The 21,583-nt window shown below is 39.7% G+C and overlaps 6 non-coding genes across 6 annotated transcripts; 1 reads left to right on the forward strand and 5 right to left on the reverse strand.

Annotated features, from left to right (window-relative positions):
• Positions 1–235: 235 nt before the first annotated feature.
• Positions 236–307, reverse strand: trnat-cgu (transfer RNA threonine (anticodon CGU)). The gene has a single exon. It is a non-coding gene; the product is annotated as a tRNA-Thr (tRNA).
• A 2,407-nt stretch (positions 308–2,714) lies between these two features.
• On the reverse strand, positions 2,715–2,787 carry trnak-uuu (transfer RNA lysine (anticodon UUU)). Its single transcript has one exon. It is a non-coding gene; the product is annotated as a tRNA-Lys (tRNA).
• Positions 2,788–13,086: 10,299 nt separating this feature from the next.
• Positions 13,087–13,158, reverse strand: trnaw-cca (transfer RNA tryptophan (anticodon CCA)). The gene has a single exon. It is a non-coding gene; the product is annotated as a tRNA-Trp (tRNA).
• A 1,854-nt stretch (positions 13,159–15,012) lies between these two features.
• On the reverse strand, positions 15,013–15,086 carry trnan-guu (transfer RNA asparagine (anticodon GUU)). The gene has a single exon. It is a non-coding gene; the product is annotated as a tRNA-Asn (tRNA).
• Positions 15,087–15,747: 661 nt separating this feature from the next.
• On the reverse strand, positions 15,748–15,819 carry trnaw-cca (transfer RNA tryptophan (anticodon CCA)). Its single transcript has one exon. It is a non-coding gene; the product is annotated as a tRNA-Trp (tRNA).
• Positions 15,820–21,467: 5,648 nt separating this feature from the next.
• Positions 21,468–21,539, forward strand: trnaw-cca (transfer RNA tryptophan (anticodon CCA)). The gene has a single exon. It is a non-coding gene; the product is annotated as a tRNA-Trp (tRNA).
• The last annotated feature ends 44 nt before the right edge of the window (positions 21,540–21,583 follow it).

Raw genomic sequence — 21,583 nt, forward strand, 5'->3', positions numbered from 1 at the left:
TTGTGATCAGACCATGGAGTCGGGGGCTGTACCAAGCGCACGTTCCTTCCCAATGCTGAGGCGATCATTCGGAAGATGGGTGTGAAGAGAGATAAGCTTTGTCGACTAAAAAACAAGGCAGGATATGCAAGAATACTAATCATTGGCGAAAGTTATGTTCTCTTACTATTGAGATCCCTACATTGCGAGTTTTTTTAAGACTTTGAAACTAAAGGAAAGCGGTGACAAATGAAACAGGCACGGGTGGGGTTTGAACCCACGCTCTTTGGTTTACGAGACCGACGCCTTACCACTTGGCCACCTCGCCTTCGAGTAAGTATGGGAATAAGGTTGTTCAAATTATTTTTTTCTGAATCTGGTTTACATCGCCAAATGTAAACCGGAGGCAGCAACAACAATAAAAAGGATACTTGTCCTTAAACTTGGACGTGATGTTCTGCAGACATGTGCACAATGTCCTGTTTTCTTGCGGTGTAGACATTTTGCTGTTCACGATCCGCATTCATCTGCTTTGTGCGTTGTTAGTCCGCACCTGTAACATGTAATGTCAGCCGTCCCCTGTTCTTCTATTTCTCTAGCATGACTGTGTCCTGCTGCTCGGCTTTTGTTTGTAAAGTTTGAGCGAGCGCCCCATTCAGTGTCACTTTGTCACTGTGGTCAGAAAGCATTCTTGATTCTGCTTGAGCTGCTTCATGAATTCTAGCGACTGTAAGAGCTCTTTTTAAAGTCAGCCCTTCCTCCTGCAGCAATTTATAGTCTCTTATGTGCACATTTTTCCACAAGTTGATCTCTTAACATGTCAGTTTCCAATACTCCAAAGTCACAAGATTTAGACAGTTCTCTTAGTGCAGTCACAAAAGCATCAACAGATTCGTCCTGAGACTAAGTTCTCTGCCTAAATTTATGCCGTTCCAAAACCACATTTCTCCGCGGTGTAAAGGAAGCGTCTAAGGCAGCTACAGTCTTTTTCTCCAGGGAGGTTGGCAAAAATCCGCTGCACGGAAGCCCCGATACAGTGCAGTAATGTAGCACGTCTCACGGCATCCATCTGTAGATCCACCGGCTATTTAAAAAAAATCTGTACGACTCCATCCATATCTTGTATTCCGTATACAAATCCGGAGCTCCGAGGTTCAGTAGAAGCGGTGGAAAAAGCCGGGCATAAGCAAAGCTTCTCGGCGCGGCGGCCATATCTTCCAATGCGCAAGCTAAACGCAAAGTCCGAAAATTCAGAAGTTCGTTTTACCAGCAAGAGAACTAAAATCTGCAGTGTTCTGCTCGCTTTGAGTCCGTCAAGCACTCATCTCTCGTCGCCATAAATGTTGTGTATCTTAATAAAGAGATGTTTTTATATTATTTTAACTATTTTGTTAACTACACAGATCACGCCCTTACACCATATATTCCCGCCTTCTACTCTCTCGTTCTGTTGTCTCGCGATGTCTACTCACTATACTACATTTAGCATGACTTCTTGTTGCCGTTGAGCTCAAAGCTGGAGATGATCTCCATATTTTACCGCAGTAACTAGTCCGAAACGTAGTACACAGTACACACTTTTTAAGTGAACTCAGGTTGTTAAAAAATTAAACCAGTGCCCTGTCACAGAAACGTACCCCAGTCTCCCGCGCAACAAGCGGGGGTACTCAGCACTATACTAACGAGGAGCGCTTGTCTGCAGCTGAGCATCAGCTCTGTTTACTGTCAGCAGTCATTTCCTCATTTCCAAATACTTTTTCACCTGCTCTCAGCTTTTAAAGACGGTCATAAACGCTCAAGAAGTAATTCATGTCAGTTTGAAGTCTGTTTCTGTTGTCTCAGCTCTTGATAAAGAAAAGCCGTGCGTGGGAGACTCCCTCTCTGAAGAAGTTTGCCGTCACCCTGCGAGGGAGAAGAGCCATCAATCACTGAGGCAACCAATGAGACAGTTAACATTAAACACGTGAAATGCGAGAAAGGCTTCTACCGTTTCTACTCTAACGAGAAAGACCTCTTTATTAGAAGTGAGATTTTAACAAACGTCTCCAGGGTTAACTGCGACCTGAACGCAACGCCTTAGACCACCAGCCATCTTGCCTGTGGTACTTAGAGCAGCGCTCATTAAAAATGATCAGAAACCGAAAGCGCTTCTTATGCGGATCAGTATATTCCGATACCACTGGTTCTGCAGAAGAAATAAGAAAAGCCGAACTCAAAGCAGTGTGTTGCCATTACGGGTATTCTGTCTGTAGCTGCTTTAAGATCTACTCACACCGTGTTGCCATTAAGGCTACCTAGTTAAAAAAAAACTTATCGTCATCTTTTTGAACGTGATTATTAGACACCCGTTAAATCTCCACCGAGGTTTCTTGAGAGATCGTTCAGCGAGCGAGTATTAAAACACTACGTCGCTTCCAACCTCTGCTGTCACTGTAAACTCGGACGTGATGTTCTGCAGATGTGCAGTGTGCCTTTCCTCTTGTCGTATTCAAGAGTACTCACTGTGTGAGTTCCTCACTGCGTGTTCTGTGCTCTACTGTGATTTAATTTAGATGATTACGTGGAGTAGAGTGACAAGATCTACTTGAACATTTTCTGTTTGTGAAATGAAACACTAAATACACTACTGTAAATACAAGTAATGGACATTTAAAATAACCACAGTAAAGCTAGAAGAGTGAAAGATAAAAGACTATTTAGAATGACATTCACAATAGAATTAAAAACGGCACAGCCGCCCGAACAGGGACTTGAACCCTGGGACCTCAGATTAAAAGTCTGATGCTCTACCGACTGAGCTATCCGGGCTCTGAAAGGACGCCGACACTGTCGGGATCCTCGCAAGTCACGTGTCTCTTGTGCCGAAGAGCAGTCATACCTGACCCGTCTGGAATGACCACTGACAGACTTTATCATGAAGCGACGGCACCACTCCCAGTAGAATGAGTGAGAAATACAGCATGACATGGGTAGTTAAGGGGCTCCCACAATCCATCTTTCCTCACATTACTGATTTTTTTCAATAGCATTTTGACCTTTTTTCACATTCAGATTTTTTTCACATTTAATAAAATCTTTTAATCAACAACATTAAAAAGAAAACAAATGGAACATTTTTTGGAACAATAATTAAAAAAAAAACTTTCAATGCCTTGGTTGTATACGTTTATAAAGGGAGTTGCAACATTGCTGAAATGTAAAGATCATTTCTGTAGAGAAAACAGCATTTTTTCTGCCTTGATGTTAAGCTTAGGAAGCCTGTCTTTTGGAAATTCTATTTTATAACACCTTGCACAGCCTCCCAGCAGACTAACAAATATTTTTTTGGAGAAATTGGCTCACACACCGGAAGACACTAACGTTTATTTACGTTAGAGTATGTAAAACTCAGGCTTTAACAGATGTTCATGATGTTTCACACGGGGTGTTACCTGTTGTAGTGTTTCAAAAGATGTGTTAGTGGACCACAAATTATCTTGAAAAGATTTGGGTTTGTACTGGCTGGGATTCAAACCCGACTCAATTATTTGGAAGGCGCCTGTACCACCAACGCACTTCCGAGAAGCACCTGCAAATTATCACAATCCTCTCTCTCACCTACAAAGTTATGGAGACACAGACCTCCAATGAAAACTAATCTTATTCACTCAAGGCTCCACTTTTGTTGTGATGTCATTTTAATTAATATTAGCTTTGATAAGGTGTCATTTTTGCCTCTTAAAGTTAAAGTCTGCTCCTTTCTTCCTGGTATAGAAATAACATGTTCCATCTTTGTTTAAAAACACCACTAAAAGTAAATTATTCAGCTCTAACGCCTGTGTGCATTGACAAGACATCTCAAAAGGACTTATCAAATAAGAACACGATCCTTCCTGTTACCATTCCTGTGGCTGGGGCATTGTTTCACCCTTTTATTTTCTTCTACATTACTTGCAGACAGGGCTTTATCACTCGAGTTGTACAGAACAAGTGTGCATCGGTCCATGAAAATCATCAGTAGTGCTGTTTTTCTATGCATAGTTTAATCAAGAGCACTTAAAAGATGCAAAAAGCTTTCAAATAAAACAGAATTGAAAGACAGTCGAGTAAGGAGGTAGAAAAAAAGCACTTCCCCGTCTGGGAATTAACCACCGTCGCACGTGTGACTGGATACAAAAATAATAGATTAATTTGTTCCCAGTCTCTTGAAGCTTTAATGCGATTATTTTTCCTTCCTTATTTCTTCATTCCCATGAATTTACTCTGTAGTAGAGGAAACGCGAAAGTGGGAAAGTGCAGGCATTCTTCGTGAGTGGTGGATTGTGATCAGTGAGCATCTGGACAAGTCTGTTCCATTACCTTTTCCATCGGGGATGTAGCTCAGTGGTAGAGCGCATGCTTCGCATGTACAGATGCAGCCATTCAAAATGCGCGGGGGATACCGCATTATTTTGCGGTACGCTGTACGCAGTCTACCGCAAGCTACTGGTAAATACCGCGAGTTACCGTAAATTCTCCTATAATATGACAAGCAAAATAATAGTATCCGGAATTTCGGCAAGGTGGAGCTAATAAAGCTCAACCTCTCATGTTTGAGCTGTGGCCATTAAAGTCTTTAAAGAAGATATTACTAATAGTATTAATAATGAATGACCTTGGACAAGCTGTAAGTGTAAACTCAAAGTATTGCCCTGGTCAACATTCTTTTTTTCATTGACCGTCTTGTTAAAAGTAACACCACAGCATTTCGCAATCACGCATTTGTTTCCAATCATGCAAAGTACAGTAATTTTTGAGAATCTCCGATTCACCATGCCTTTCACATGCTCATAAAAGAGATTGATTTAGGAACGTAAACATATTACAGTATGAAAACTGTACTGTATACAGTATGTATATGTATATTTAATGTCTTAACTGTGGCCGTTTAAGTATTGAATATTCATATCTAATTTTACCACTGAAGGGAAATCTTAGTAGCTGAGCATAAAAAGAATAGGAGCATACTGCAACGCGTGTGAAGGCCATAAACGATATTAATTTTGGAACATAAACATACAGTACATGGCTGGTCTCGGTACTTTAAAGAAAACATTCACGAAACATGGTTTCATTATGACCAGAATCGGTCTTGAGATATTTTTAACTTGATTTACAGTATTTGAGAGGTATGTCTTAACACCGATACTACAGTGCGTAAATACTGCTCACGTATATGTTTCTAGGTTTATATTATGTATTTCATACGGTCAAATTACTTTTGAGCAACTAATAAGAAGCGCAAAACGGTATGCGTTTTAGTTTCGTTTTGTGCTGGGACTCTGCTTTTAACAATGTCGCCGTGGATTGATTAGAGATATCAAGTACATACAAGTCATTTTTTAAATGTTGTAGTTCGTCTTGTAAAAATGTTACGAGTACATCATCTATCAACAATTACACAGGTTCTGTTTCCATATTGCTGATTTTGCGGATTTTAGATTTCACGTTGTGAATATATGATTTGGGCAAACAGAGCCGCAAAGAAGTACATTATGGGTTGTTGTTTTTTTTTTTTTGCAGTTTTATCTAGAACAAGCGATGCTTAAACCTTTGTCTGATTCTTGTGAAACTATCCACATGACAGTTACAGTACCTAGGAGTTGACTTCAGTGATGTCACTGATGGGATGTTTCTAAAAATCCATCCTCTGTAAAGCGTCTTCTCTAGTTGTCCTGCATATGTATTCGCTAATGAAGCTGTGTGTTCTGAGCCTGGATCTCTACATTTCTGTATGAACCAGCTTAGAGGGCTAAAGACAGCTTGTGTTTAAATTGAGTGTAAGGCAATTTATGCTTCTAAAGTCATGGTCAGCATTTATTATTGTACTGTGCTGTAAACTTGTTTTGTGCCTAGTCACATTATTTTATAGTGTTTTTATAGCGTTATTAAATCCGGTGGCGCTGTGTGTTAGTTTCCTGACTCCCATGTCACATGGTCTGTGATTGAATCCCTTGGAACTATGACTTTATTTTTTAACAAACATTTCTTTGAAAAAATGAAACGTTTACCTTGGTCAGAGATTAAGGTCGCTGCCTTTCATCTAAAACCCTACTTGAATCCTTCTAAACTAAAAATCAGTGTTAGTGAGTTAAATAAAGAGGTATCCAGGTAACAGTGAAACGGGCAGACAGTCTGGGGAGATCGCCCGTTTTCCATGTAAATAGTTCCCTGGTTCTGCACCCCTTGGTGTTTCTCTCGCTCTCTCTCGGGTCACCTGATCATTAGCTCGAAAGATTTGAGTGCTTTGTGTATATTCTAATGGTAGTGGGGGCAGGGTGTGTGGGAACAGGTTTGGTTGAAATTGCATTGGAGATCTATGTTCTTCACACCTGAAACATTTTCTCTGAAAGCATTTTCTTCGCAGTTTAGCCGATCTTGTTACAGCATGTTACAGTTTACTATTATTAACCATATTAATTTTAAGTGCTTAATGCCATTTTTTGACCAGGCACGAATATTCTTAAGTCCATATCTTTGCAAGGGAATCAGTGCGAATTGCAATACTAATTAAATGACCGCAGGCACTTTCCACCCCCTCTGCCAGCAGGAACATTCCTATTCTTAGCTCAGCAGCTCATTACAAACCGGGTTTTTTTACACAGCAATACAGCTTTGCGTTGTGAATCTGTTTTTCCAAAGAAAGTGGAATACAGTGATACTACCTGCTATACAGATACATATGTTTAGATATTTAGACCCTTAAATTAATATCATTATTAATAATAATGATTATAATGATAATATTGATAATCGGCCAGTGAAAGCTCTCTTGTCCTTCACATCAATGCCTGAAACATTTTTTTCATAATGTCGACATACACAGTCGTGTAACTGACAGTTTGAGGTAGCCTATCGTGTAAATTTCGCTTTGTTGCTGATAGGTTAAGATTTCGAAACTCTGCCCCAAAGTCATGTGACTGATTTTTCACCCTGTTTCGTTGGTTAAACGCAATGATCACAAGCACCACCATGGTAACTGGGATGTATAGTTTTTAATTCCGTTTGAATTATAACTGTACGTACTGTCTTCATATTTGGCCAGGGCTTTAAAGAGAAGGCGCGCCAAAAGATTTCGGTGCCGTCGTCTCCGCTTTAAAGGTACCCCCGTGCTGGAAGAATTTGACCTCGGAACGTTTGCCCAGCGTAGTTATAGTGGACATAAAAACAAGAGTTTGCTGGCATTATATAATTATGCGAATTACACAAATATAATTATATCTTATTAATTTCTTGAGATACGCGATTCTTTTAATACAGTCTTTGCTGTGCTCTAGAGGATCCTTGTGATAGTCGAGCTCTAGTTGAATGATAAGTGTCGCAGTTTAAATAAATTTTGTAGTTGGCAATTATGAAACACTCTGTTAAAAGCAAGGGAGTTTTTATGTCCGTTGCAGTTCTTTTGAAACTGAACTTGTTTGAATTGACTGAGCTCCGTGCTGTACCACACAATGTCTGTTTTTTTTGTGCTGTCCTACTGTACTTCCTACTTTGAAAATACCTGTGAAACCGGTTTAATTCATCACAGCCAGCCCTCCCGCAGAGAGGGGGGTTGTACTTGTTAATGTCTTAGCACAAAGCAGAAACTTCTTGGAAAGATTACAGATTTTAATCGTCTTTTTTCTGAACCAGGGAAAATCTGATCATGTTTCTCTATAACAATAATAAAAAACTTTATTTTACATATCACCTTTAAAAGTGGCATCTCAAAATAATACAGTAGATGTAAACCACAGATTACAAAGTAAATACCCAGACAAAAGCAAACGCGTTTTTAATAAGATGCTTTTATTCGTTCATAACCCGACGATCTCAGGAAGACTAATGGGGGTCTGGCTTTTTTTCTGGAAAACCATAACTCTGGTCTTGTCCAGATTGACTGTCAGCGCCCAGGTCTGACAGTGCTGCTCCAGCCTCTGTTCTGTGGGCGACAGCAGGACCAGTTCCTCTGCAAAGAGGAGGAACTCGATTTCTGTAATTAATGCCGATCAGTAAATCAGGGGACGACAAAACAGTTATTGCGCCCGGCTCCTCAATGGGCTTCGACGTGCTAATGCGTTGGTTTAACAGTCCGGGTGTGGCAATGTTTTTTTATTATTGTTATAGAGAAACATGATCAGATTTTCCCCGGTTCAGAAAAAAAGATCTGAAGTACTGTACCGTATACTAGTTTGTCACTCTTCTCATCCCCTCTTTGCTAAATGGCTTTTGAATCGAGTCACATGAAGACAGAGGTGAAACAGCCCTACACAGCCCTGTTGCAGTACACAAATATAATTATATCTTATTAATTTCTTGAGATACGTGATTCTTTTGATACAGTCTTTGCTGTGCTCTACAGGATCCTTGTGATATTTCGAGCTCTTGGTGAATGATAAGTGTCGCAGTTTAAATCATTTTCGTAATTAGAAATTATGGAACGCTCTGTTAAAAGCAAGGGAGTTTTTATGTCCGCTGCAGTTTTTTTGCAACATGAATATAATTATATCGTTATTAATTTCTTGAGATACGCGATTCCATATTATATTCCCTTTTAATCAAATTCTAAAAGTATGCTTGTTGTCTCCGGTATCACGTTAGTTAAAGTCTTCGATGCTTAAAATGTTTAGGGAGAAATGGAATACTGGTGTGTATGTTTTCTTTAAAGTACCGAGACCAGCCATATACTGTATGTTTAAGTTCCAAAATTAATATCGTTTATGGACTTCACACTCGTTGCAGTATGCTCCTATTCTTTTTATGCTCAGGCACTAAGATTTCCCTTCAGAGGTAAAATTCCATATAAATATTAAATACTACAATGGACACAGTAAAGACGTTTACTGTAAATCTTTCTACGACAGACCAACGGACCACGAGTGCCCCTGTCAGTCAACCAATCACATACCGCGGTACCCCGCGTCATCTTGTGTCACGATGCGTGACGCCGTAGCCAATTACCTCCAGTACGTGTCTGTACCGCGCACTTTGAATGGCTGCATCTGTAGATGAATATTTTTGGCACAGCTGTTACAACAAACAGGCAAATAAACTTTTTTTATTATTCCATTCGAGCTGTAGTTTTGAAAATGTTTTTTTCCATTCATTAAATAATACAAAACACAAACCCACCATAAACGTCTGACCATTGTTATTCCTGAATTATAAGCTCGTACCCACGTACTGCGAAATTCGTGCAAGAGTCACAGCTGGTAGGCAGTTCAACGAATATGATGCTTTTCAGGGGCCGAGTATTAGACACGTGTTATCGTGCGGAGCTTAGTCTTCCTCTAACGCAGTCTTTGCCTCGGACCACCCCTCTTGGCACATTAGCCCTTTAATTTTCGATTTTCTGTATAGAACACCGAATATCTTGAGGAAGTCTGTCAAGCAATGACTGCTGGATAACTGAGGTGAAAACATTGGTTCAAAATCAACATCCTCTGCTATTGCCGTTGATTCTTTGAGAGTTTCTTCAAGTTCTTCATTTGACCTTCAATATTGAGGGATATTGAGCATAATACCGTACTATTTGTAGCTTTCTTTTGATCGCCCGTTTTATTAAAATGCCAGCCTCTTTTACAATTATTTAGATGTTTGGCAAGGTGTAATAGCCCCCCTCGCATCCTCAGCTAAAATATTTCAAAAGTACAACAAAATTACATTATATTGAACAGCATTTATGTTAACATTTATATTCAAATTAAAGTAAATATACGAAAATATTAAAATACAACTTCGGCGATCTGTCGTTTTTGCTTGTCAAGTTCTCAAACAATTTTGCGTTGTATTTTAAATTACTTTAGCTGAAGATGCAACGGGAGCATAAGTGAATTCTCCCGCCACCCACTGGAACATATAATTCCATGGGTGAATACTAACTTTCTCGCAAGTTGCCAATATCGGAAATTATTGGAAATTCCCGGTAATGTTGACTCTGGTACTCAATTGTTTACTACTACAAATATCAAAATAGTTCAGGTTTTGCGGAACAATTAAATTTTTGCGGTGATGATGTTTACTATAGGAAGAAGTGCGTCCCTGGGTGGGATCAAAAAACCCACCTTGGGGTTAATAGCTAAATACGCTAACCGATTGCACCACAGAAATGCTTACACCTTGATTTTTTTCATTTACATACTTTTGGTGAACAAAAAAATTCACTCGCATTTCATCTTTCGCAAGCTATATGATTTAAAAAAAACAAGTTGTTCTTCAAAGGAAATGAATAAACGCATTAAACCAAATCAAGACCTCTTTGAGTGTCCCAAATTACATGTTCTGTAAAACAAGACAGGAAAAAAAGGTACCGCTGGAATTCGGATCCAGGATCTCCTCTTTATGAAATAGGTGTTTTAACCAGCTTTACCACAGCACCGGCAGAACACTATTCTTATACAGGTGGGTACCCACCCTCAAACCTTTGTTCTCCTGCTACTTTACCTTTGAATACTGCCCTGTCTCTCTCACACCTGAAGAAGGCTCCACGGCCGAAACGTTGTGCTCTCTTTCTTCTTTTTTTCAGCATGGAATAAACCTATTACCTATTCTTATACAGCCGCTTGGACACACCGCTCTGAGACATCTGAGGTCGATGTGCTGAGCCTGGTCGCCAAGCAAAATCATGCCCGGGGGAGGCAGCTTTCATGATGTGGTTGCCGAGTGGTTAAGGTGATGGACTGCTAATCCGTTGTGCTTTGTACGCGTGGGTTCGAATCCCATCCTTGTCGGTTTATGATCTGTTTCTAAGTTGTACTTGCTTTCTTTAGCTACTGTAGTAGAGCAGTAATATTTCTAGCGTTGGCTGAACATGGCTTACAGCTGTTAGGAATCCCTGGTGGGAAGATACACGGATCCTGTGCAGACGCAGGCACGGGTGATAGATGAGGCAGGCGAACAAACCAAAACGAGAGGCAAGGTCGTAGTCAAAAGGCGAAAGGCAAGTCGTAATCCAGGAAGTTCTCCGGTAGCAGACAGTCCGAGGCGAGAGGCGAGGTGCAAAGTCGAAAAGGCAGAAGGGGAATCCAAAATCCAGAATAAACGAGGTACGGGGAAAAACGCCAGGTAGAGCTCTCAAGGAGTAGACTCAATACCGAGCAGAGGGAAGCAGGTGAAGATGGTTTAAATAGCAGTGCGCACCGCACAGTGAGTGTGGGCAGGTGGTTTAACTCGTACGGCGGTGTTTGTTAATAATCACCCGCTGCTGGGGCTGATTAGCTCGCTTATGCTTTGGTCTTGACTGCCTGGTGGTCGTGACAACAGCAGTAGCTGACAGATATAGTCTCTTAATATTTAGGTTAAATTTATGCTTTGTACTGCTTTCACCTGATATTAATAGTAGTCCTGATGAACGATTTAGGGACATGGCGCATCTTGAAAATGTTCTTGTTAATTTCAGTTTGGAAAAAATGCACTCACCAGAACCAGAAACTGGTCGTATCTGCAAAATGCGCAATGCAATAGCATGTCCTGTCTTGCTATGAGTCCTTATCTGTTACAGGAGGCGTTGTAGGACTTTTTAAGCTCAGAAAAAGCTATCAATTCATCTTACATTTCTACTCCATCAATATTAGCAATGTTATCTTTACTAAGCTCTAAATAAATGCAAATTTTAAAATACATTTTAAAATAAATGCTATTCCATATATTGTAACTTTTTGGTATTTAGAATTTTTATCTGAGGATGCAAGGGAAAGTATTATACAAATGTGAAAGAGGGTTGTATTTTAATACAATTTTCCATCAAAAGAAAACCAAAATCCGTATGATATTACCGTCAATATCCCTCGATACATTATTTTAAACCAGACATAATGAAAGACGTAGTAACTAGACACACCTACAAAACACATGAATAGTAGCGGCTCTGAACTCAATGTGGTGCTGGATGGGAATGCAATACAAACGCCAATGGCACAATGGATAATGTGTCTGATTACGGATCAGAAGACTGTAGGTTTGTACTCCTTCCTGGTTCGTGAAAAAGCTTTTAAACCACACTACTCAACACTGACATCGTAGGGTGTGCGGTCCTACACAACCTTACTATCGACTGGATGAGTCTTCTGTTCAATCTCCGATTCTTTCCGCACATTCCTGCTATTTCACCACCGTTATTGTAGGACAACAGCCACAGACACGAGAAGATACACTATTCCGAACAAATGTCTTAAAAAATCACGTTGACAATACGTTTTTTGTTTCAAATGCTCACCAAGCAAGATCTGCTTTACTACTAGAGAGAAGTAGAGTGAAAGACGTGATCATTTCACGCCGCTGTGGAACGAAACGCTTTTGTCTTGGAATTCTAAATCAATTAGAAATTCAGAGCGACACATAAAGGCTTTGTCTGCTTAAAAGTGATGATTTTTTAAAACTAAAAAAAATGTAGAAAACACGTTTCTCACTTAGAAATTTAAGATGGGGGTGGGGTATTACTAGTAACGGCACTGAACTCACCATGGTGCAATTAATTTACGTGACGGGCTAGTGGTTTAATGGATAACGCGTCTGATTTCGGTTTATAAGATTGTCGATTCAACTTCTACCGGGGTTGTGTGATTCAAATCAGGCTCCTCAGAAATAGATGTACGTTATGTAAATGAACCGCACCTGAAAGCAAACGTTGGGTCTGGGTTCCTTTCTTTCCTGCATGAAATAGCAAATCGTTACAAAAAAAAAAACACCAACTAATGTCCAATAGTCCAATAGTTAGTCATTTAAGTAAACATGAATATACTGTAAGGTCTTGGTACATGGGAGTGGATTTCAACCACAATTAAAAGAAGGGCAAATTATAATTACAGGCTTCAGACACTTTTTCATACAAAAGTGACCAAACACTCCCTAACTTTCAGGTTTGCTTGAACCTGTAACAGAAAAGCGGTTTGAAACTTCCATTCTCTGATGTCACTGTCTCTAAAGTCGGATGTGATGTTTCGCGGATGTGCAGTGTGCCTTTTCTCTTGTCGTGTTCAAGATGAAATGCTGCATAAGCTCCTGACTGGGTGTTCTGTACTGTTCAGATTACCTAGGTGGTGTACAGCTAAAACCCAACTGCATGGTGTGAATTCCAGGTTTGGCACCAGCAGCACCTGCAAACACATCAGCTGACCTCGACGTGATTTGAACACGCGACCTTCTGATCTGGAGTCAGACGCGCTACCGTTGCGCCACGAGGTCACTTGCGACATGTGCTTTTAATTCACCCAAAGAGAAATATCAGCGTCCCTGAAAAAGATTGTTTTCATTCTCTCCTGTGAGGAGCGCCGCTCTTCCAACGAGGGTCTCTTCATCCCAGACCACAGATTATTCCTCCCGCCCGGCTCTCTCACGGAGAGCAGACACACTGTCTCCACTAATGTGTTTACTACATCTATAGATCTGACCCCCTACAGCCCCGATATTCCTGGACAGGATATTTACCACCAGCCTGGTGAACTTCTCATCTTGACCTCTCCCAGGAGGAGCACAATTAACACACAATCCTCTCTCCATTTAGCAAATAACACAAAACACTGTTTACCTGTCAAGACAGAAAACCAGGCTGCTCCAGGTGAGGCTTAAACTCACAACCTCGGCATGAGTCCACTGAATATGTCATTTTACATGGCCTGAACCAGGAAAGAGATTGGAAGTCAAGAAGTTATGGTTTTGTTTTAATACTTGCCTACTCTTTTAATTTTTCGGTCAAATCTTTTATTTGGGAGTACTTTCAATGGATGTTAATCTTTGTCCCGATGCACGATTCTGGGCCATGGTGTGTCTTGAATAATGTTCTTATAGGCTTCAGTTTGGAAAAGTGCGCTCTTCAGAAGCTACCGGAACCGCTAATGGTTACATAACACTTAATGCAAAAGCAACGTTCGGGTTTGAAAAAATATATTACTTGCTATGAATACAAACACTGTTACAGGAGGCGTGTTAGGGCTATTTTAGCTTAGATCATCAATTCATCTTACATTTCTTCTCCATCTATATCAACAGCGTCATCGCTACTGAGCGCTAAAGGCAGGTCCTGGCAATACAATCTTCTTTAGAAAACATTTTTAAAACTATTTCCACTACCATACATTAAGTAAAAGATACCGATTGCACGCACCTAATAAAATCTCTTATCCAGGGACGTTGTAGCTAGATGCAAATTCCAATCGAAAATGTATCAGCTTTAAAATTTTCTTTTGGATCCACAGGACGATCAGCATGAGACTCAAAATATACCTGTGTTTGATTGTACAGCATAGATTGTACAGCATTTATGTTTACATTTATGTTACAATTAAGGTAAATATATCAAAATATCAACATCCAACTTCACAGTGCTAACGCTCGCCAATTGCGCCACAGAGACTGATGAGAGAAGCTTTTCTCCATTCGCACCTTTCCGGTCAAAAAATAAACATTGCTTGCATTTTCTTGCCAGTTGGCAATATTCCTACTGCTCTGATAGCAAAGAATTACATTTCATTTTTCACAAGCTGTATTTATATTTATATTTATATCTATGGTTACATCTATATTTATATTCATACGTGTGATACGATTTTCTGTGTACTGTTCTGTTCTAGTTTCCTCTTGTGTGTCCGGACTGTGAGTAACTCTTGTATTGTATTGTATGTATTGTACTATTAGTATATAATTCGTTACACTGTGGCTGTGTTGTGTGTGTTAAGCTGCTGTTGCACTGCAATTTCCCTCACGGGATCAATAAAGTATCTATCTATCTATCTATCTATCTATCTATCTGTAACAGTGCTTGTCAAATTCTCAAAAAAATCTGCGTTGTATTTCTAAACTCTTTTAGCAGAGGACGCAACAGGAGTATAAATGATATCTCCTGCAAGCCATTCAAAGATACTTTTCCAAGAGTGAATATGGATTTCTGGGGAGTTGCGGTGTTGATCACTATTGGACTTCCCCGGTCTCAAGTGTTGTTGTTGGACACGGGCAAAAGACTCGCATTTTCTGCAAATATAAAGAGGGTTAAGGTTTCAGCTTTAGCGGAGACAGTGTTTACATTGACAATAATAAGAAGATCGTCCCTGGGTGGGTTTAAACCACCAACCTTTCAGTTAACAGCCGAACGCGCTCGCCAATTGCGCCACAGAGACTGATGAGAGAAGCTTTTCTCCATTCGCACCTTTCCGGTCAAAAAATAAACATTGCTTGCATTTTCTTGCCAGTTGGCAATATTCCTACTGCTCTGATAGCAAAGAATTACATTTCATTTTTCACAAGCTGTATGAATTTCTTGAAAAACAAGTTGTTGCAAAAAGGAAATACATTCATGCTTTAAACTAAATCAAGCCCTATGCGGTTGTCCAAGATGGTAGTTTCTGCACAAAAAGACAGGAAGAAAGGCACAGCTGGGATGTGGAGCTAGGATCTACAGTCAACGAGACAGGTACTTAAACCAACTCAGCTACGGTGCCGGCAGAATTCTCCTCTTTTATAGCCGCTTGGACACACCGCTCTGAGCCATCTGCATTCAGTAAGCCCTGAGTCTGCTGGCTGAGCAAGCTGCCTCCTTTACATGTAAAGGAAAACATGCACCGGGAAATGTTGTGTTTAGAAGAAGTGAGTTAACATGAAAAATGGTGTATTACTAGTAGCGGAACTGAACTCAAGATGACCTGCTGCATAAGCTCCTATCTGGGTGTTCTGTACTGCACTGTTATTTCATTCAGATTACCTATGTGGTGTACAGAGAAAACGTAACTGCATGGTATAATTTCCAGGTTCAGCACCAGCAGCACCTGCAAACAGACCAGCTGACCTCGATGTGATTTGAACACACAACCTTCTGATCTGGAGTCAGACGCGCTACCGTTGCGCCACGAGGTCACTCGTGACAAGTCCTTTTAATTCCCCCAAAGAGAATAACAGTAATGCTAGAATAACTAGTATTAAAACTAATACTACTACTGTTAATTCTCTAACAGTAACACTATAATTATAAATAATATTTACATGAATATGAACATTAAAACTAAAACTATCAGTAGCGCTATCATCATTAATACTCACATGAACACTAGCATTAAAACAACCAGTTGTACTCTCATTAATATTAATATGAATACACTAGTATTAGTATTTGTTGCTACCCATGACGTTACATCGCTCTTTGTGATGAACACGATACACCTAGACGCACACAGTGACGTGGCGCCTGTCCCCGTGTAACCATACTTATGATTTATAAACACAGGAAACTGTGTTACAACTGTTACTTACATACATTTATCAACTTGGAATATATTTTTTTAGCTCTAGGATACAGTTACCTAAATAATAATAAGAATTATCATTGTTTAATTTCGGTTTGAACATTTTTTACACTAAACGCACTGTGGTAATTGATCGATACAGTCTTTATTGACTGTTTTCTAGATATTTAAAACAGGATCAAAAACAGAAAAAGAACCAGTACTCACCAATCGGTGAAGTTAATCGTTTATTCTACGGTTTTTCAATTGAATTAATTGGTTTTCGATAGATAAGTGATCAATAACTCTCCTCTGTGCGCGCCCTGCGCCTCCCGCGGTCTTGCTCTCTGATCCAGGTGCTCAGGCTGGTGTCTGTGACATCACAGCGCTTTTTCTAACAGAGCAGAGCGAGTCTCCGCTGGAGGAGACTCCTGTCCGGAGCCCGGGGTTCTTTTCTTACAGATATAACATCCCCCCCAAAAAAGAACACACCAGGCTGTGAAGAGAAGCGAATCATAACAGTTGTAAAAGGAGAGCGACAAACCAAGGAATGAAATTCATTAAACAGGAAAAAAAAATAGTTTACTTCGCAGATTAATGTGTTACAAGGCGTACCCGTGTGGAGCAGTAGAGAACGAGCACAAGTCCCTGTAATAAGTGCTTTTAAATGTTTTAAACGAATCATTTAATTCATCAGAGAAGCCAGGAGGATCGGGAACCTGATCCTGGAGGTTAAAATGTGTATCCTGGTTTTATTTTCAGCCTGCTCTTAGTTCCATAGGTAGTCTGATTATTTAAATTAAATGTATAACTGTTACAATAATTCATCTAATTGTAAATTTATAAGACTGTGAGACACCTGTGAGAGACATATGAGAGCTGGTGATTCCCTGGGCTGGTGTGTAATCACACACAGACAGGTCTTCTTCTGTGTGATCTTAGTCCCACTGCTGAGAGCTACAGACTGGTGAACTGGTCACTACTGTAGACACGGCCATTGGCCCATCGGCTACTAATAATCAATATACAGTGTACTGACCAGAGTGTCACTACTTGTGTTTATTACATTAAAAGATAATTCCACACTCACGTGTGTTAGAAAACATTTATAAAACATGTTTGGAGATTGACATACAGTAAAGAAGGTAATACTGAAGGGCTGGAGGTCCTGGAAAGAGTTAATAGAAGCTTCTTGCTTCTGACCTGGAACAGAGTCCACAGCTGACAGATCAGTGAGTCTTGAGCCCAGTTCACAGAGAGGAGAACCAGGAGCTCTTCTCTGTCTCTAAGTGGCTGTGAGGAAGGCGAAAATGGGGAGATGTGACCTGAATTCAGGCTGTTCTGTCTGATATTATTCATGTAGCAGCACTGATTGTCTGAATGTCCTCTGGTTCTGGATTGACGGATAAAAAGAAGTATGGAGCTTCTGTCCGATTGTCTCTGAGCTGTGAATCTGACTAAGAAGAGAATAATGATTTTTTATTCTGCCTCTGATAATTTTTCTCTTTGCCAAGTGGTGTTACATCCCCTTCAGACACTCTGCACAGACTGTCAGAGTGAGAGAAAAGTAGAGAGATGGACAGATAAGAGCACACACAGCGAGGGAGACATACGTCTTTATTTACTTTGAAACAAGTGTTCATTTCCTTTGTGGAACAAGTTGTTTCTGAACTTCAAGAAATTCATACAACTTCTGAACGATAAAATATAAGTCTTGCTAATCAGGACAGAAGAAATACCGCAAGAAAATGTCAGTGATTTTTCTCCTTTTAACAAAAAGTGGAGAAAAACAACGGCAGTGCATCTCCGTCATCTTAATTTAGCTTAATACAAGTATTCACTTCCTTTTCTGTGGCTTACAGACTGCGAAAGATGAAATAAAGTTATTGGTTATTCATGGTCAGTGCAGAAGAAATACTGCCGGCTGGCAGGAAAATGTCAGTATTTTATAATTCTTTAACTACAAACGTGTGAATGGCAAAAAGCAACGGGAGTGTGTCTCTGTGGAGCTGGTAAATAAAGGGCTGGTGGTTCAAACCCACTAAGGGACGAGCTTCAGACTGTTCCGCTGTAACCATAATCTCTGCTAAAACTTGATGGGATTTCTTCACAAGCCCTCTTGAAATTTGCAGGAAATATGTATTTTACTCATGTGGAACTACAAGTTAACAATTAAGTACCTGTCAATGTCCAAGAAAACCATTTTCACATGTGGAATTTTATCTTCAACTGGCTGTCAGGAGAATTCATTTATACACCCGTTGTATCCTTAGCAAAAATATTTTAAAATTAGAACACAGATTTGTTGGAGAACTTGACAATCCTTGACAATCATTATTAAATGAGCATTATACAAATGTGCGTTGATATTTTGTATATGTACCTTAATTGTAATAAAATTAAACATAATTGCTTTGATATGGATGTTCATTTGAAGGATTTGTTAATGTTAATGTTAATGTTTGGGGTCAGAGCGCAGGGTCTGCCATTGTACGGCGCCCCTGGAGCAGTTGGGGTTAAGGGAACTATCAAGGATCTCTGAACAACCAAAGATACATTTGGGCATCTGCTATTGGTAAAGATGAAAGAGTACTGTAAGTGTGAAGCTTGCACACACACGAGAGAAAAATCAGTTTTAATGTACTTCATTAAACTGATGGTGTGCTTATCAATCGTGCATAAAATGTACATAGCTAAGGATGGTTTCAATCAGTCGATCTCTGTGTTACAGGCCCAGCACGGTTCCGCTGCGCCACTCTGCTAACAGATGTCTTTGTGTGATTCAACACAACTACTCTATCTTTGCTTTCTAAAAGTGTGCCCGAGATGCAAAAGTCTAAACGGTAAACGCAGACGTCACTTTGAGCTCTTGGTCTTTTATAGTACAAATCATCACATGCTGCTCTACATGGGCGTGTCTTCAAGATCGTTGTGAACCAAACCTTCTGCCAAACTGAATCTTTCGTCGTTAATTCCCAAATCTTCAATGAGAATCAGTGAAACGAAAACCAAGCCCATGTACACACTCGCGTCCTAGTGTGAAAGAAAAATGATGTAAGCATTTGAGAAATAACGAGAGTAGTCTGAACATCTCCAGCCTGTCAACTGCTTTTCACAGAGATCGCTCCCTCTACACCCAGTTTATAACGCTGAAAATGATTCAGGAAGCACAGTAAAGTTCTAAAACCAGTGAATGCATCTGCATACATAAAATGTCAATTTTTCAAAAGTAAAATCTTCAGCTTTGAAAGATTGTCATCTATATATTTTCGTTTTTCTCTTTTTTACATAACACGCTTTCGAGAAACAAACTGTCTTGTAATGAAGGCTGCATTAGAAAATGTGTATCTAGCTTTGTTCAATTAAAATCGGCACATCCCAGTGGACAAAAGATGTAGAATATACAACTATTAAACGCATACTTTAGACGTATAAATGTGCTCCGTAACTGGTCTAGAATGAAATTCTAATATACGTATATCGTTATACGTCAATTAGACATCTATGATTATATGTTTATTATACATAAATGGTTGGAGTTCTATTATACGGATACATTTAGAGGACTAATATACATATATAGTTAAAGGTCTATTATACATCAAATACATATTTTATAGGTGTATAAACTAGTAAATAAAGCCAATGATTTGTTTTAGAAAAATATGTAGTTCAAATTATACATTATATACAATATTGTAATCAACAAATGGCTAATCATCATAAAAACACAACTAGTAAACTTCAGTTACAAATTCTAGTAACATGGCAATATATATAGTAATGACAAACAAACTAATTACATGATCCCGCTAATATTTAACTCAAAACCACATTTCGATTCAAATATAAATTTTAACATTTACAACTTCTATATTTCCACCAAAATATAATTAATGTAGCACAAACGCTACTTTCTAAAAAAGACAGAATGAAACTGTTTGTTTTGTGTTTCATGGTGATCCTCCTCTCGATACTAATGAAATGTTTAATATGATCCCTCGAGAAACAAAAAGGAGTCAATTTCCGCCTGGAATGATTGATGCCCCATCAAACATTTTGTAATATCCCCGGAAGTTTATACAGTAGAATCCTGGTTCGTGGCTTTAATTCAAGGTAAACAAGACTAAGGAAACGAGTTGGAAACTTGATGTCGAACTGGGATTTAAATCACCCGGAACATTTCACTACATTGGGCAGTATGTGCTAGGGAGCATTGCTTGACATCCCTTCGATAGCTCAGTTAGTAGAGCGGAGGATTGTAGGGAATACTCTGTTTGCTTTGTAATTAAAAAAAAAACATACAGTACAAATGTCAATTTAATTTTGGTTTCAAGATCGCAATTTAGTGTGAAAAATAAAAGCCAGCTGGATAAGCTTTATTAATTTCCCTCACGGGATCAATAAAGTATCTATCTATAAATCTCTTATACGTTATTTACAGTGGCCTTTCAACTAATAGCACGTGCAGGGATCAAACCCTAGCTGTTGGTACACTACGAGTTGCGTAAGGCTCTGTAACGCGCAGATGAGAAACTAACCTCTGCTTCTTCATTATATAAACAGTGAGCCATATATGCGAGCTTACTGCCTCCTACGGGCTCTGTATTTGTTAGCGATACAAGACCGGCTGTGGAGAAATGAAGTGAGGAGGGTGTGTACATTAAAAGGCTCATAGCGTCCCTGGAAGGGCTCAAACCACCTCCCTTTTGGTTAACAACCGAACCACAAAGACGCATGTACAGCTTAACACTTCTCGGTCTCAGTGAAAGTGATACACTCCGTAAAATTTCCAGAGATTCATTTATTTTAAAAGGAAAATCACCAACAGCGGCCGAGATCTACTGGAGTTTTTTCATTCTATACTGCGATTTCTGAAGGGTACCCTGTGAAAATACAAGTTTTGACGAGACGGGATGGACATATAAGGTCAAAAGGCTTGGGGAATTGAACTTTAAGGTGAGGACTGCGGGTTCAGTAGCAGCAAAACCTGATCAGTATCAGTTGACTCCGATATACTTTGAAAATAAACTTCGAAATTTAAAGTCAGACGTGCTACCGTTGCACCATGGGGTACTCAATTAAAAAAAATTAGAAAAAACAATCAGTGTTCCTGGATCTGTAATTGAGAACAACACCTGCACAAGAGCTGCGCAGGAAGAATAAAATGTGGTCTGGGAAGAAGAGACTCTCTTCGGAAGAGCTGCGCTCTTCACAGGAGATTTTTTTTTTTTGTGAAGCTGATTTGTCTCCTTTGGGGAATTCAAAGGCCCGGGCAGCTGTGACTTCGTGGCGCAACGGTAGTGCGTCTGATTCCAGATCAAAAGGCTGCGTGTTCAAATCACGTCGAGGTCGGCTGTTACTTTTTCAGGTTCTGCTGGTCCTGAACACGGAATTCA

This window comes from Lepisosteus platostomus, chromosome 5 (genome assembly GCF_059453375.1).
Source record: "Lepisosteus platostomus isolate fLepPlt1 chromosome 5, fLepPlt1.hap1, whole genome shotgun sequence".
Classification (NCBI taxonomy): domain Eukaryota; kingdom Metazoa; phylum Chordata; class Actinopteri; order Semionotiformes; family Lepisosteidae; genus Lepisosteus; species Lepisosteus platostomus.